Below are 14,875 nucleotides of genomic sequence, written 5' to 3'. Positions count from 1 at the left end.
AAATGAAAACTCATGGTATTGATATGCAAAAATGGACGTTTGGCTTGTATATGCTACACAATGGGTAGGATTAGGGTTGTGGGGTAGATGCATATGTACGCGAAAACTGCATACCATATGCACGCCAACAAATTTGGTATCATATGCACAGGAAAACTGCATTTTATACGCCAAACACATTCGTATCGTATATACGCCAAAGTCCATTTTTGGCATATCAATACCATGAGTTTTCATTTTTATTTGGCGTACTATTTATATGCATTTTCATGAGAATGGAATAGGAATCCAAGCGATCTGGAAATCTGCAGGAGGGACGAAAGATTTCTCCATGTACATTTAGCAACAGGTCAAAGTTGTTCATGCAAAGTTATATTATAACTGAAATGGCTCATAAGTGAAATGGCTCATAACTCATAAGTGACTGGCTGGGAACATTGTAGACAGTTAGAAACACACTATGCTACACAAATAGCATGTGAAGGTTGTGGCTCGCTAATAATCTTAGTAAAATTTGGGCTTGGTGTTAATGTTGCCAAGCCAATTATAAGCATAAAAATACAGAGCAGATACAAATCGAGTAGTCCTTTTAAATCTTTTTTTTTTAGATTAATTTTTTGTATGTGTGTGTGCTTTGCCTTTTACTATGACAGGACAGTAGTTAGACAGGAAGCAGGAAGTGGGAGAGAGGTGGTGGGGGGGGGGGATGGGTTGGGGTAAGGGCTACAAACTGGGACTCAAACTCGGAACGCCTGAAGCGCAACAGCGTCATATGTCGGCACTCTGCCCATGAGGCTGATGTTCATCAGCACTGATGTTCTTTTAAATCTAAATAAATAACCATTTTTTAATTACAATGAACTATTTTAATGAATATTTTAAAGTACTGAAAAATGGTTGTTGCAATGCATAATGGGAAAACCTTATCACGTTTTAGTGCAGTGTAGAGACTAAGGAGTTGTCAGAAGTTGGGAAATGGTCAGGAAATACATACTCAAAACCTAAGATGGATGGATGAAATAAAAAAGTGTTATCGTTGTAAGTGAAATATTATTTGTATGATAAAGTCATCATACATCATGTTTACATTTACATGTAGTCATTTAGCAGACACTTTTATCCAAAGGGACTTACAAATGAGGACAATGGAAGCAATCAAAATCAACAAAAGAGCAATGATACGTAAGTGCTATAACAAGTCTCAATTAGCTTAACAGTACTAGTAGCAAGGTTTTTTTTTTTAATTATATAATAAAAAAGAAAACAGATAGAATAGAAAAAGAATAGCTATTGTGTTAGAGGCCTTTTTGCTTTTGTTAACAGTATAATAATTAAAAATAAAACAACATTTTTCGAAGAAGAAAACAAGCAGTAAATGAATAGAGTGCAAGACTTTTTTTAAAGAATAGAATTAGAATAGAGAGTGCTCGAGTTAGAGGGTCAAATAAAGATGGAAGAGATGTGTTTTAGCCGTTTCTTGAAGATGGCTAAGGATTCAGCTGCTCAGATTGAGTTGGGCAGGTCATTCCACCAGGAGGGAACAGTTAATGTAAAAGTCAGTGAAAGTGATTTTGTGCCTCTTTGGGATGGCACAATAAAGCAACGTTCACTTGCAAAACGCAAGCTTCTAGAATGCACATAATTTAGGTATAAAGGGGTGCAGGGCCAGTGGTGGTTTTGTAGTCAAACATCAATGCCTTGAATTTTATGCAAGCAGCTACTGGTAGCCAGTGCAAAATGATAAACAGAAGTGTGACGTGCGTTCTTTTTGGCTCATTAAAAATTAATCTTCTGGATTAATTGGAAAGGTTTGATAGAACTGGCTGAAAGACCTGCCAAGACAGCATTGCAATAGTCCAGCCTGGGCAAAAAAAAGAGCTTGAACAAGGAGTTGTGAAGCATGTTCTGAAAGAAAGGGCCTGATCTTCTTGATGTTGAATAAAGCAAATCTGCAGGAGCGGGTAGTTTAAGCAATGTGGTCTGAGAAAGTCAGCTGATCATCAATCATAACTTCAAGGTTTCTGGCTGTTTTTGAAGGAGCTATGGTTGATGTGCCTGGATGGTGAAATTGGATGGTGAAATTGTGATGAAAATTTGAGTTTGATGGAGCGACAAGCAGTTCTGTCTGACTTCCTGTCTACTTCTTTCTTGATTACCACTGTAATGCAGATCATTCCCAACCTCCACGTATCAACTGAGGTGAAGGTAAATAGTTTCAGAGGCTAGTCAGGAAAACAACTTTCAGTCAAAACAGATGGACTTGATGTCTGAATGAAGACATCATGAGGACGAAAAAGAAAAACATTTTAATTACAAATAGATTGGCTGCTATGATGTTGTTGTGTGGTCTTTTTGTAAACACTAAAGATTTGCTTTGAGACTAGATGGAGCTGTTCCCTTTGTCTGCCCTCCAAAAAACAGAATTACACAGGGCCAGGCCAATGTTTGTACAGAACACCAAACTAAGGACACCCCCAGGGGCAGAAAATGTTTGGTCACATGCCTTGTTCTGGCCTCAGATTAGCGTAGCTAACGTTGTTTTTCCTTTTCTTGTTACTAAGCCCAAAAGTCAAGGATACACTTACAATAACATTAAATAATAGGCCGCTGTTTTTGATCTCACTGACTTCACCAAAAAAAAAATCTCATTGTCTCACAATAACAGCATGAAGCTCATTTACAGAATGGGAAGAAGGCCAGCTGAAATTTTATCTGCATAAGAACTTTGAAAGATTACAATCTTCTTTCTAAATGCATAAAATGCCATAACATTTTGATGATCTCTTGTGTACTTTTTTATCATTCGATTGTGGTGTAGCTCATCATCTTGACATTTCAACCCCTGGAAAGCCTCAAAATAAACATCCTCTCTGTTTATCCCCTGCTGTTGGTGTTTTTACATTTTCACATTTAAGCTGAAAAATAGGATATTGGTTGTTTGGAGAGTATTTACTCTTAAAAAATTAAATACAGACATCATATTGCAACCAGATTAACTGCTAAAATAAACAAACTTGCTTAATCGCATATAATTATTCTAAAATGCCAAAGAGTAATAACAAATTCACAATTGAGGTTGCACAATTGTTACATTTGTATGCATTAAAAGGATAGTTCTCCAAACATACTCAATAGATTTCAATGGACACCAACACATTTGCAAACTTATTTTGTGTTCTTTAACAAAGAAAATGATTGCATTACATGATGGCATTTTTGTGTAAACTGATCAAATCGGAGCACATTTTTTAAGATACTGTTGAGATCCTCTCAAACTTGTGATTCAGACACACATAAGATTTAGTTGGTGGTTTATTCTCAGGAAAACTTAGTGTATAAGCATGAGCTTAATAAAAATTCTTGTTATTCTTCTTTTCTATGGGTTTCTGATAAATTTGTGGATAATGAAATGGGTTGTAAATTTGTTTTTACATACATTTCTTCAATGCTATTACATTATTTCACCTTTCCGAGTTTATTATGGCTCCCATAGGCCTAGCAGACCATCTGCCTGAAGGTGCCGAGCTAGAAAGATGAGTCCTCAGTGTGTCGTCCAAGCCTGACTTCTCACTTTGCGTGTGGAGAGGACAATAAATGCGATGGTTTCCATGGAAAGTGAGACGGTTCTACAAACCAGAAGCCTATTCACTCCAATGACAACAGAACTGATGCTAAGTCCCGGGAACCGTTCATCTACAGCAGGGACTGCATGGCTTCTTACACAACAAAATGCCAGCTGAACTAACATAACCTGGATTCAATTCTTCTCCAACCATTTCCCATCCAGTATCCACCGTGCACAATTAGTACTGAGCCGTTTCGCCCTGGCCAAGAATTGTGATTTTTTTTTTTTTCCTTTATTTTTTTAACCATACCAAACCCTGCAGCTGCCAAAAAAACAGTCCAATTATAAGGAACAATTCATCAAGTTGCAAGCACAAGTCTTGGAACGGCGACAGCTACAGAAAAACAAAAAATGTGCTTCTAACAGTAAGGGAAAATCTGTCTTTACAATCCCTAGGCTTCTCACTGCCAATTTTGTGCTGGCTGTTGGGTGAGCGGAAATGAAAGCGTGCTAGATTCTACCCCCCAGAGAATAACTCTAACCCTGCAAAGCGCAAATCAAACATACAATCGACGTCACAGGAAACCATTTTGAAGCCTAAAACCTCCCAATGGAAGATCCATTTGAGTGCCGCGGGTATGTGCGAGCCACTACGCCTCCCTCTTTCAAGGCTTCAGCCGCAAAATAACCCAAACCATACCACACCGCCAGTGCTCTGAGGACAGGACGCCTTTCTCTTTCCCTTGCTCTCTCCCTATCGCAGTTGTTCTTTCTCGCAATCCCATCTCTCATTCTTGTACTCACTTCATCCAACACATGCAAAACTCTTCTTCTCCCACTCTCTTTTGTCTGCTGCTTATCAACAAACACACGATTGTTTTGAACAAAAAGGCAATTGTGGATCAAGTTTATGCATACTAGAGATTGAGGAATGGCAGCTCTTGATTAGACGCACCAATTTGAATCAAGAGGTCTTTTTTCGAGACTCCCCTGCCCACAAACCAGGAGTTCTGGAGTCAGTAATGATCTGTATTGTATTGTTTAATTATCCAGGATCTGTGTGAGGTCTGGTGCCAAACCCTTGAGCTTTCGCCTTAGAGGACCACATGACCCCCCACGCCTCCCCTTCCAGGCTGCTTGACATTTGAAAGATAGGTTGAAAGGTCAGAGCCCAAGCAATCAAAGAAGTTTGCTTTGGCATTCCTCCCCCCCCCCACCCTACTGGCTGGGGAAAGGCCTTGCCATCACCTTGCATGTCTCCTTGAGAAACAAATATGTCCTTAAAAATCATGGTGGGTTAAGGCCACACATTTGGATCGATGCAGGGTAGGCACCAATCTTCACTGCTGAGATAAAGGAAGTGGACGCAAATGAGAACCAGGACACATCACAAGGTTTCCCTCTGAGCTTGGCTGAGGTTTCCAAAAATGTATAATTCATACACCGTCCCTACAAAAACATGAAATTCTCTTGAGGAGGTTTGCATTCCAATCACCTATTGGTCTCACTTGAATGAGATCAGATGATGTGTGTGTGTGTGTGTGTGTGTGTGTGTTCTTTCAGTGATTAACAATGCAGTGCTGCCTAAACTATTCCCAGCAATCTGTTTGAGTAAGGCCAAGGGGGGCGTCACATAACCATTAAATAAAAAAACCACAGCATTCTCAGACGTTTCAGAATCCCTAAAAGAAGATAGTTGTCAGATAGTTGTCCTGCAGTTTAGGTGGGATGTTGAGGTTCCTGGTTTAAAACCCAGAAAAATCAAGCTCGCATTTGGCATAACCTTGCATTAGGAGAACCTACAGTAGTACAGCCAATCATTGGAAGAAGAATGAACATTGTCTAAATGATTGTCAACTGTATGATTATGTATTTAAAGGTGTAGATTGGGTGACCACATACTGTCAAGACTAAAACCCTAGTCTAAAACCCTTTTCTGTTACATTCAGAGCATCAAAACAGCCCCCACCTCCTGTTCTTTGGATTTTATTATGATTATTAGCTTGTTTAAAATGCAAATGTGTTTCTTGAACAGCTGCTTTGGACAAAGACCACCCAGTGGGTATAAGGCATTGTTGATTGCAGATAAGCAGTAATGGGGTGCCGGGGGAACTTATTTACCCCTCTAAGGCACACCACTATACAGGAGACTTGCAAACAAATCACTGGTAAAAGAATAAAATAGTGTCCCTATTTGGGTGTAATAACGTGTGTCAAGATGAAACCGATCTGAGGTAAGAAATGTGAGCGTGCTGGATCAGACATTTTTTTTGTGTGTTGAAATGTGCAACAAATACACAACAGTTCTGAGATTTGACTGATTAGTTGATGTTTGGGATCTGCTAGCTCTGGTTGGAAGGCTTTTTCCAAGAAATAAATCAATGCAGGATGTCTCAAATCAACTGGCCACGTACGCACTGCCACTTAATTATCACTGCATTATTATACTGTTTATTCAAGACTTCTGTTTTTTACTGAAGGGACAGCCATACTGTGCAACCAAATTTAAATTAAACTTAAATATAGAGCCAGACTGAACAAGATACTGTCACCATTTACTCACCCTAACGTCATTCAAAACCTACTGTAGAATACAAATAACAAATGTACTAGTCATTCGTTTTCATGCAGTTACAATGAATGGGCGTCAGCACAGGTAAGCTTTAAAAACACAAAAGCACCATAAAAGTACCATAATCAAGTCAAGTTAAGTCAAGTTGAGCTTTATTGTCATTCTGCTACATGTGTGGACATATAGTGGAACGAAATGTCGTGTCTCGCAGGACCACGGTGCTACACACTAGTTAAACATAAGATAAACATACAACAATGCAAGTATAAGAAAAAAAACAAACAAAAAAAACAATAGAGCATCTGACTCTAGACAAAAGTAGACCATCTGACTATACATATACTATAAACACTATACCTAGTTGCCTAGACATACGCAAATTGAGACTGTACAAGAACTTTACATATATACTGTACATGAAATTGTGCAAAAAAAAAATAAAAATGTATATATATTTCGTACATTAAATTGTGCAGATTAAAGAGAGATTTTGTGGGAAGCAGCGCATAGTGCAAAAAGATTTGTAGTGCAATGCTCAGGTAAACATTATTTTGTAGTGCAATGTTCAAGTAAACATTTTCTTATGGAGTCTTTGTAGCAGGGAGTGTTCATAGAAAGTGTCTAGTGTGTATATAGTGGGATGAGTGCGTTACTACAGGTGGTTTGTATAGCCCACTCACCTGTGTTTAGCACACTCAGAATTGCACTTAGGAAAAGTTGTCAACTCTATTAATGAGTTGGGTGGGTGGGGGGTCAGAGGGGGACAGGGAGATTGGAGTTAAGAGCTCTCAAAGCCTGGGGAAAAAAGCTGTTGAGCAATCTGACAGAGCGAGCTTTGATACTCCGGTACCTTCTACCTGATGGTAGGAGCTGGAAGAGGTTGTGGGAGGGGTGGGTGGGGTCTTTCACGATGCTGGAGGCCTTGCTGGAGCATCGTGCAAGGAAAATGTCCAGGATGGAGGGGAGAGGGGCACCGATGATCTTTGCGGCAGTGTTCACTATCCGTTGTGGGGTCTTGCGGTCAGCAGCACTGCAGTTCCCATACCAGAGAGTGATGCAGGTGGTCAGCACACTCTCAATGGTGCCCCTGTAGAAAGTGGTGAGGATGGGTGGCGGGAGACTTGTCCTTTTCAGTCGGCGGAGAAAGTGGAGGCGCTGTTGTCCCTTCTTGTTGAGTGACGTGACGTTGGTGGTCCAGGTGAGATCCTCTGAGATGTGCACCCCCAGGAATTTAGTGCTGCCGACTCTCTCCACGGTTGAGCCATCGATGGTCAGTGGGGGGTGATCAACAGAGTTTCTCCTGAAGTCCATCACATGGAGTTGTCTTACTCACATTGAGGGACAGGTTGTTAGCACCACACCATTTCGCCAGCTGTGCCACATCCTCTCTGTAGAGCGTTTCATCATTGTTGCTGATGAGGCCTACCACAGTTGTGTCATCAGCAAACTTGATGATGTGGTTGGTGCTGGAGTGCAGTCGTGAGTCAGCACCGTGAAGAGCAGCGGGCTGAGCACACAGCCTTGTGGGGCACCTGTGCTCAGTGTGGTAGTGCTGGAGGAGTTGCGGCCGACACGGACTGACTGAGGTCTTGCAGTTAAAAAGTCCAGGATCAAATTACAGAGTTGTTAAGTTGTTAAGGCCCAGCAAGTTTAGTTTGTGGATGAGCTGTTGTGGGATTATAGTGTTGAATGCTGAGCTGAAGTCGATGAACAGCATTCTTACATAAGAGTCTTTCTGTTCCAGGTGAGTAAGAGCTAGTTGGAGAGTGGTGGATATTGCATCGTCCGTGGAACGGTTTGGAGGCTATGCAAACTGGAATGGGTCCAGTGTGTTTGGGAGACTGGATTTGATGTGATGCATGACTACCCTCTCAAAGCACTTCATCATGATTGGGGTCAGTGCTATGGGACGATAGTCATTCAGACAGGACATGGGTGAGTTCTTTGGTACTGGAATTATGGAGGTGGATTTGAGACACGTGGGGACGACTGCCTGGCTCAGCGAGGTGTTGAAGATGAAAACAACAACTCTCTAGCCACCGGTGAGAGTTGTTGTTTGTATGCGTTGCCGATATCCAAAAGACTTTGGCGATCATAGATGAGTTTTGGAGTGATTTCCTTATGAATTAGCGGTAAACTGACACAATTTGGAGATGAACAGACGACATTAAAAGACATAAAAGCACCGTCTTTGGGACCCGGAGTAGCCGCTGCGTCTGACCACGCTGCCATCTGGGATCTATCTAATATAACGTATGCATTACATTTCAAGTCATTCCATAGCTTTGTGCCATTATACACTGATTATTAATTTAAGAACTACTACAAGTAGATAATTTAAAGTTGATTTGAATGAATTAATCATTTTGTGAACCTGATCAACCAATTCGTTGAAAAGAGTTGACGTTACTACGCAGGAAATTATTAAAGTATATGTGGCAAAATGGGAAGTTCACATGCTCTGACGTAGCATCTGGCTTCATGTGCTGGTGAAATTGAATCCTGATTGTTTCCTCTCCTTTGTTAATGTAAAAAACAGCATCATCTTTAGGTTTGGATAAATGGAGAGCAGGTGCTGAAAGAGCATACACATCTGGTTGTTGTCACAAATCTTAAGCTCCTTTAGTTTACGGTTAGTGTTGGGTTTGTTTCTTATTTTGATTCTTAAAAACATTGCACCCACTCTTATTCTACAGCACCAAAAACTGTTATTGCTAACTGCTAGTGATGTCTGTCTTACATGACAGTTGTTTACATTAGATACTCTTCATAAGAGGGAAGTTCCTTTAGTATTTTTATTTGTAAACTACGGAATATTACTGCACATCTCGTTTAAATACAGCTGTGCATATGGGCTTCCTGCTGGGCTAAAGACACTGCTGTTTGTGCACTAGGCCAAGACAGAAAATGTGAGGTGACAGAGTGCATTGGCTGAGCTCAAATGAACCAACAGCAACCTGGGGGTGTCAGGAATGTCTATGGCTCCTGTCCAACTCTCCCACTCACTATGGGCCTGCTCTGGTTGTCTTAGAGAACATCTTTCAGAGACACTAAAATGCACAGTGCGTAAAGTTTTTTCACACGATTTGTTTTGCAGCTATTTATAGAAAGAGTGCTTATCGGACCATACTTTGCTGGAGGTGGCACCATGTCCTGGAATTAAAGGAGCATCAATATATTTGCTGGAGTTCCTAAAGCTTGCCAAAATCGAACACTTGCCCGTTCATGATCAACACTCAATTGAATGTTGTCAGCAAGAAATTCTACTAGGTTTTAAGCTGTGGAGAGATTGTTTACTTTAAAGACCCAGATGTGCCTCTCCAAGGCCTGAGTATCACTGGAAAAACAGCCACATCCATGAGTCCAGAATGACAACATATTAAACTATCAGGGGACAGAGCCCCCATTACTGTATGAAACAGAAGACCACACAGGATGATTGCAAAAGCTCACATTTATTAAACGGACAATAACTGTGATATATTCATATTGTTGAAAAGGTTAGTTTATCTTTCTTGATAGATCTTATAAATTCTACTTTTTAGAGAAACAAGCTACAGTTTATAATAGGTCATCTGAATAGTGCGTATTTGGAGAATGCTAACAAAGATATTCCCTGCCAGTAGACGCTTTGCAGGTATGCACTTACGTGAAGCCAACAATTTGGTTTAAAATTGGCCTGTTGCACAATTTTAAGGAGGAAGGAAAACTACATTATCAAACAGATTAATTCACTGAGGGATTCTGTATGTTGGTACAACATTTTGTGGATTTAACAGTTAATCAGAATAAAGCATTGACAATATCATTTTAAGGGTTAGGGTTAAAATGGGTCATTGACATCTGGAAAAGCTGCCAACATCAGTGACAATCTGATGTAGGCAAGTGATGGAAGTCAATCTCATGTTACAGATGGGAGGGTGCAGAGTTTCAATTACGTCATCTTCTATCTTAAGCCGATGATGTCATGTCAGTTTCAAACTTGGCATAAAAATAGGGTCATGCCCACTTTTCTTACAAGAGCCTGAATGAGAGGCAAAGAGAGTCTGTGTTAAATATTCAACCCTCTTCCATTAGGACGAACTGGGAACATGGCTCACAGTCAATTTCATAAGACATTAAAGAACGAAGAAGGTTAGAAAGGAGAAAAAAAAACTATATATAAATCTCAAAGTAATCTAACAATCTATCATAATTAAAGGAAACAAAGAAATCAATTACAAAAAAGGAGAAAAATCCAATTCTCTATTTAAACCTGGAAATTGTGTTGCTTTCAAAGTGTAAATCCAAAAAGACTCTCTGTTGTAAACTTTTTATCCAATCTCTTCTTCTTATTGACCTCGGAATATGTTCTATACCCACTATTTTCAATGTACTGGGGGTTACCGTGATTTTTATCTCTATAATGTAAGGCGATGGGATATTGAGGATTACAGATTCGTATAGCATTCTTATGTTCTGCTAATCTCAGCTTTAATTTCCTTTTAGTCATCCCTATATATAAACAACCACATGGACACTCCAACCTACAAAAAATGAAGTATTGCAATTAATAAATGAATTTACCTTAAACTTACGTCCTGATGTTACATCTATAAATATATTTAACCATATTCTCACAATGATTGCAATTACCACATCTGTAATTTCCCACATTTGAACATAACCAGGTGATTGGTTTTATAGGGGACAGATGACTTCTCACCAGTTTATCTTTAATAGTTGGAGCTCTTTTAAACACAATGGAAGGAGATTCTGGTAAAACTTCTCTAAGGTGAGGATCACTCAAGATTTCCCAATTAGTTTTTAAAATGTTCTTGGTTTTATTTGTCTCTGTACTATTGTGTAACAAAATAAACTGAATTTTCTGAATGACTTGATTTTTGTCTCTGTACCAATAACTTATCTCTACTTATGTTTTTAACTTTATTGTATGCATTCTCAATCACACTATTTTTATATCCCCATTCTTTAAATCTCTGAATCATATCTTGGGCCTTGATGTCAAAATCCTCCTCCTTATCACAAATTATATTTAACCTCTGAAATTGTCCAAAAGGGATGTTATTAGTCAACCATGAGGGATGAAAACTGTCTGCTCTTAGAATAGTATTCCTGCCCGTTTCTTTTCTAAAAATAGTTGTATGCGATTTTCCATCATTATCCTTAAATATTTTTAAATCCCAAAATGTTGAGTAAATTAAAAATCCAAACTAAACTTCAAATGTATATTAGTGGTGTTCTAATATGAATGAAAAGCCAACAGATCTATCTCAGAGCCAGACCATATCAAAATGACATCATCTATAAATCTTCCCCACTACACAGTATTCTTCAAATATGGATTAGAATCTGAAAATACAAACCTGTTTTCCCAAAGTCCTAGAAATAAATTTTCATAATTAGGGGTAAAACAAGCGCCCATTGTTGTACCCCTAAGTTGTTTATATAGCTGATCTTGAAACAAAAAAAACCCACATCATTTTTCAATGCCCATTCTGCAAGTTGTAAAATAAAACTAGCCAGTGGTTTCTCTAAATGTGATCTCATTTCTAAATAATGTGATAATGCCTCAAGACCTTCTTCATGATCTATTTTTGTATATAGTGATTCCACATCCATAGTAGCCAATATAGAGGTTTCTGTATTTTTCAAATTCTTAATGATATTTAATACATGAGTGGTATCTTGGATATAGGAAGGAAGTTCACCAACCATTTGTTTTATAAAATACTCCACAAATTTTGAAGTTGGTTCTGTAATAGACCCATTCCCACTAATTATGGGTCTCCCTGGTGGAGTTTCTAAATGTTTATGTATTTTAGGCAACATATAAAAAGTAGGAATTCATTCTGTGAAATCCATCCCTCAGTCTTTGCATGTGTCAATATTTCAGTCAATTCAACTCGAATCTTCTCAGTCGGATCAGATTTCAGGGGCTGATACTCACAATTCCGTAGTTGTCGCAAGGCCTCTTCGATGTATTGATCTCTGCCCCATACCACAACAGCGCCTCCCTTGTCCGCTCTTTTTATTACTAAATCATCATTATTAGAAAGCCAATCCAAAGCTTCAGCGTCTTCTTTCGAAAGATTATATTGTTTTCTTCTTTTAGATTAAACATCTTGTCAGTTTCGTACGTTTTTATAGAACGAATTCAGCGTTGAATTTGGAAACACAAGGGACAAATGTGGACTTGGGCTTAAAAATTGTTCTCTTATCATAAGTACGTATCGTTGCTTCCGTTGTATGATACCAAACTTTTAGTTGGAGGTTCCAATGAAACTTAAATAAGTCCACTTTAGTCTGAAACTATTTAGCTGTGTTTATAGGGGCATAAGTATAAGGCCTTTTGATAAAACAGAAAAGCAGCTTGTCGGTAGAGTGATTTTAGGAATGTTTATCACTTCATATCCCTTGTTTGACACCTGGTGTATCTGCCTTGAATCTGAGGTCTTGATCGATCTATTCCTCCCCCGTCTCGTTTTTCGTTTTCTGGTCTTCTGAATCTCTGATATTTCTTGACTTGTTTTCTAAAAACTAATTGGGAAATCTTGATGACTGATCCTCACCTTAAGCCCGGCTCACACTGTGCGATTTTGGCCACGATTTGTTCGTCTGAGACAAATTTTGAAAATCCTAAAATCCTAAAAGATTCCTATAATCCTAGGCTAAAATCGGTTGTCTAGATCGCTGGTTTGACATGTTCACCGACAGCCGATTAATGGCCGTTGCGATCATTTTTTCCCTCCGATTAAATTCTGGCAGTGTCAGAAGATTTCAGACACTTTCCTGCAGTGTGACATCTCCTACGACGACCGTCAAACCAAGAACCAATAGGAGCACTGAACTTGATGATGCAATTAGCGCGACAACTTCAAACCATTCATTATTTGTAAAAACAATACATGTACAAGGTAAAGTTTACTTAAAGTTTATTTATTAAGGGGCAGGATGTTTAAACTCGAATAACAAAATTACCTCAAGTTCGCTCTGTAGAACTGGAAGTCCATAAAGTCCTCTTTTGCCCAGCCATGACTTGCTCCACACACGTCGTCTTTTTCGTTTTTTTTTAACATCAAGGCATGTAATTAATAAAACTAACGCTACACGTTGCTGTTGTTTGCTAGCTACCATTATAGCGAGAGAACGCGGGTCACGTATTGATGACGTAAAACTCCGGACAAGTCTTCTTGAGTACGTCCGTTTTTGTCGCGTCTTGACTGTCGTACAGTCTGACATTAAGACAACTGAGATCCTACAGTCTGACATGGGGATCATGTTCGTACAGTGTGACAAGCAACAATCGCAAAAGACTATTAAAAATCGCACAGTGTGAGCCCAGCTTTAGAGAAGTTTTACCAGAATCTCCTTCCATTGTGTTTAAAAGAGCTCCAACTATTAAAGATAAACTGGTGAGAAGTCATCTGTCCCCTATAAAACCAATCACCTGGTTATGTTCAAATGTGGGGAATTACAGATTTGGTAATTGCAATCATTGTTAGAATATGGTTAAGACAAATATATTTATAGATGTAACATCAGGACGTAAGTTTAAGGTAAATTCATTTATTAATTGCAATACTTCATTTTTTGTGTATAGGTTGGAGTGTCCATGTGGTTGTTTTTATACAGGGATGACTAAAAGGAAATTAAAGATGAGATTATCAGAACATAAGAGTGCGATACGAATCTGTAATCTTCAATATCCCATGGCCTTACATTATAGAGATAAAAATCATGGTAACCCCAGTACATTGAAAATAGTGGGTATAGAACATATTCCGAGGTCAATAAGAAGAGGAGATTGGATAAAAAGTTTACAACAGAGAGAGTCTTTCTCCTTTTTTATAATTGATTTCTTTGTTTCCTTTAATTATGATAGATTTTTAGATTACTTTGAGATTTATAATGTTTTTTTCCACTTCAATATTTGTTAGTGTTTTGAATTGATTTGAATTTATTGATTATGATTACGATAAGTAATTCTCTCGTTGTTGCTTCGATACCTGTTCCAGTGACTACGTCATGTGATGAACTGATTGCTTGAACTCTGTGTGTTTGTAAATTGACACCCCGATGAAGGCGAGTTAGCCGCAATGCATCGGTGCACAAATGTGTTTTTAAATTTTAAAGCCATGTGAATAAAGGCTATTTAATTTTTTCACACTACTCGAGTGCCTTGGATTTAGGAGTTTTTTTGATGATACGAAAGAATCCCGCATCCAAAGAGCACCGATTAATGGATTGTTTACACCCCAGCAGCACTTTTTTTGCATAACTGTGAATATGAGGATAGGAGAAAGGAGATTAGATGGGAGAAGAGAATGTGCGCTTCGGACGGATGGTGCATCTAGTTTTTAGTAATTCCTCAGTTCTGTATTCTTTTCCCTTACCTCCTAAAAATTCTGAGGTCACATTTTGTTTCTATCACCAGTAGGGGAGCATCCTTTTAAAACAAAGCAATAATCCTGGAAAGCAACCATATAACTCCTATTACTTCTGGTCTGAGATCAAGGATCCAAGGCTTCCCAGATCCAGAACATTATGGTCAATATCATTGTGTTGGGAACATTATGTTAACAAATCAGGAAATCTGTGCCAGCTGTGTGTGTGAAGCTCAGTTAAATGCATTGTGTTTCAAGGTTTTTATAAAGTTTGGGCAAGAGAAGGGGAGTTGATTAGGTTGTTGAGGGGAGGGATGAAGGGGGCCAACCTTGGCAACCACAACGAGACTT

This window comes from Barbus barbus (assembly GCF_936440315.1).
Source record: "Barbus barbus genome assembly, chromosome: 50".
Classification (NCBI taxonomy): Eukaryota; Metazoa; Chordata; class Actinopteri; order Cypriniformes; family Cyprinidae; genus Barbus; species Barbus barbus.
Note: the sequence above shows the minus strand (reverse complement) of the source record.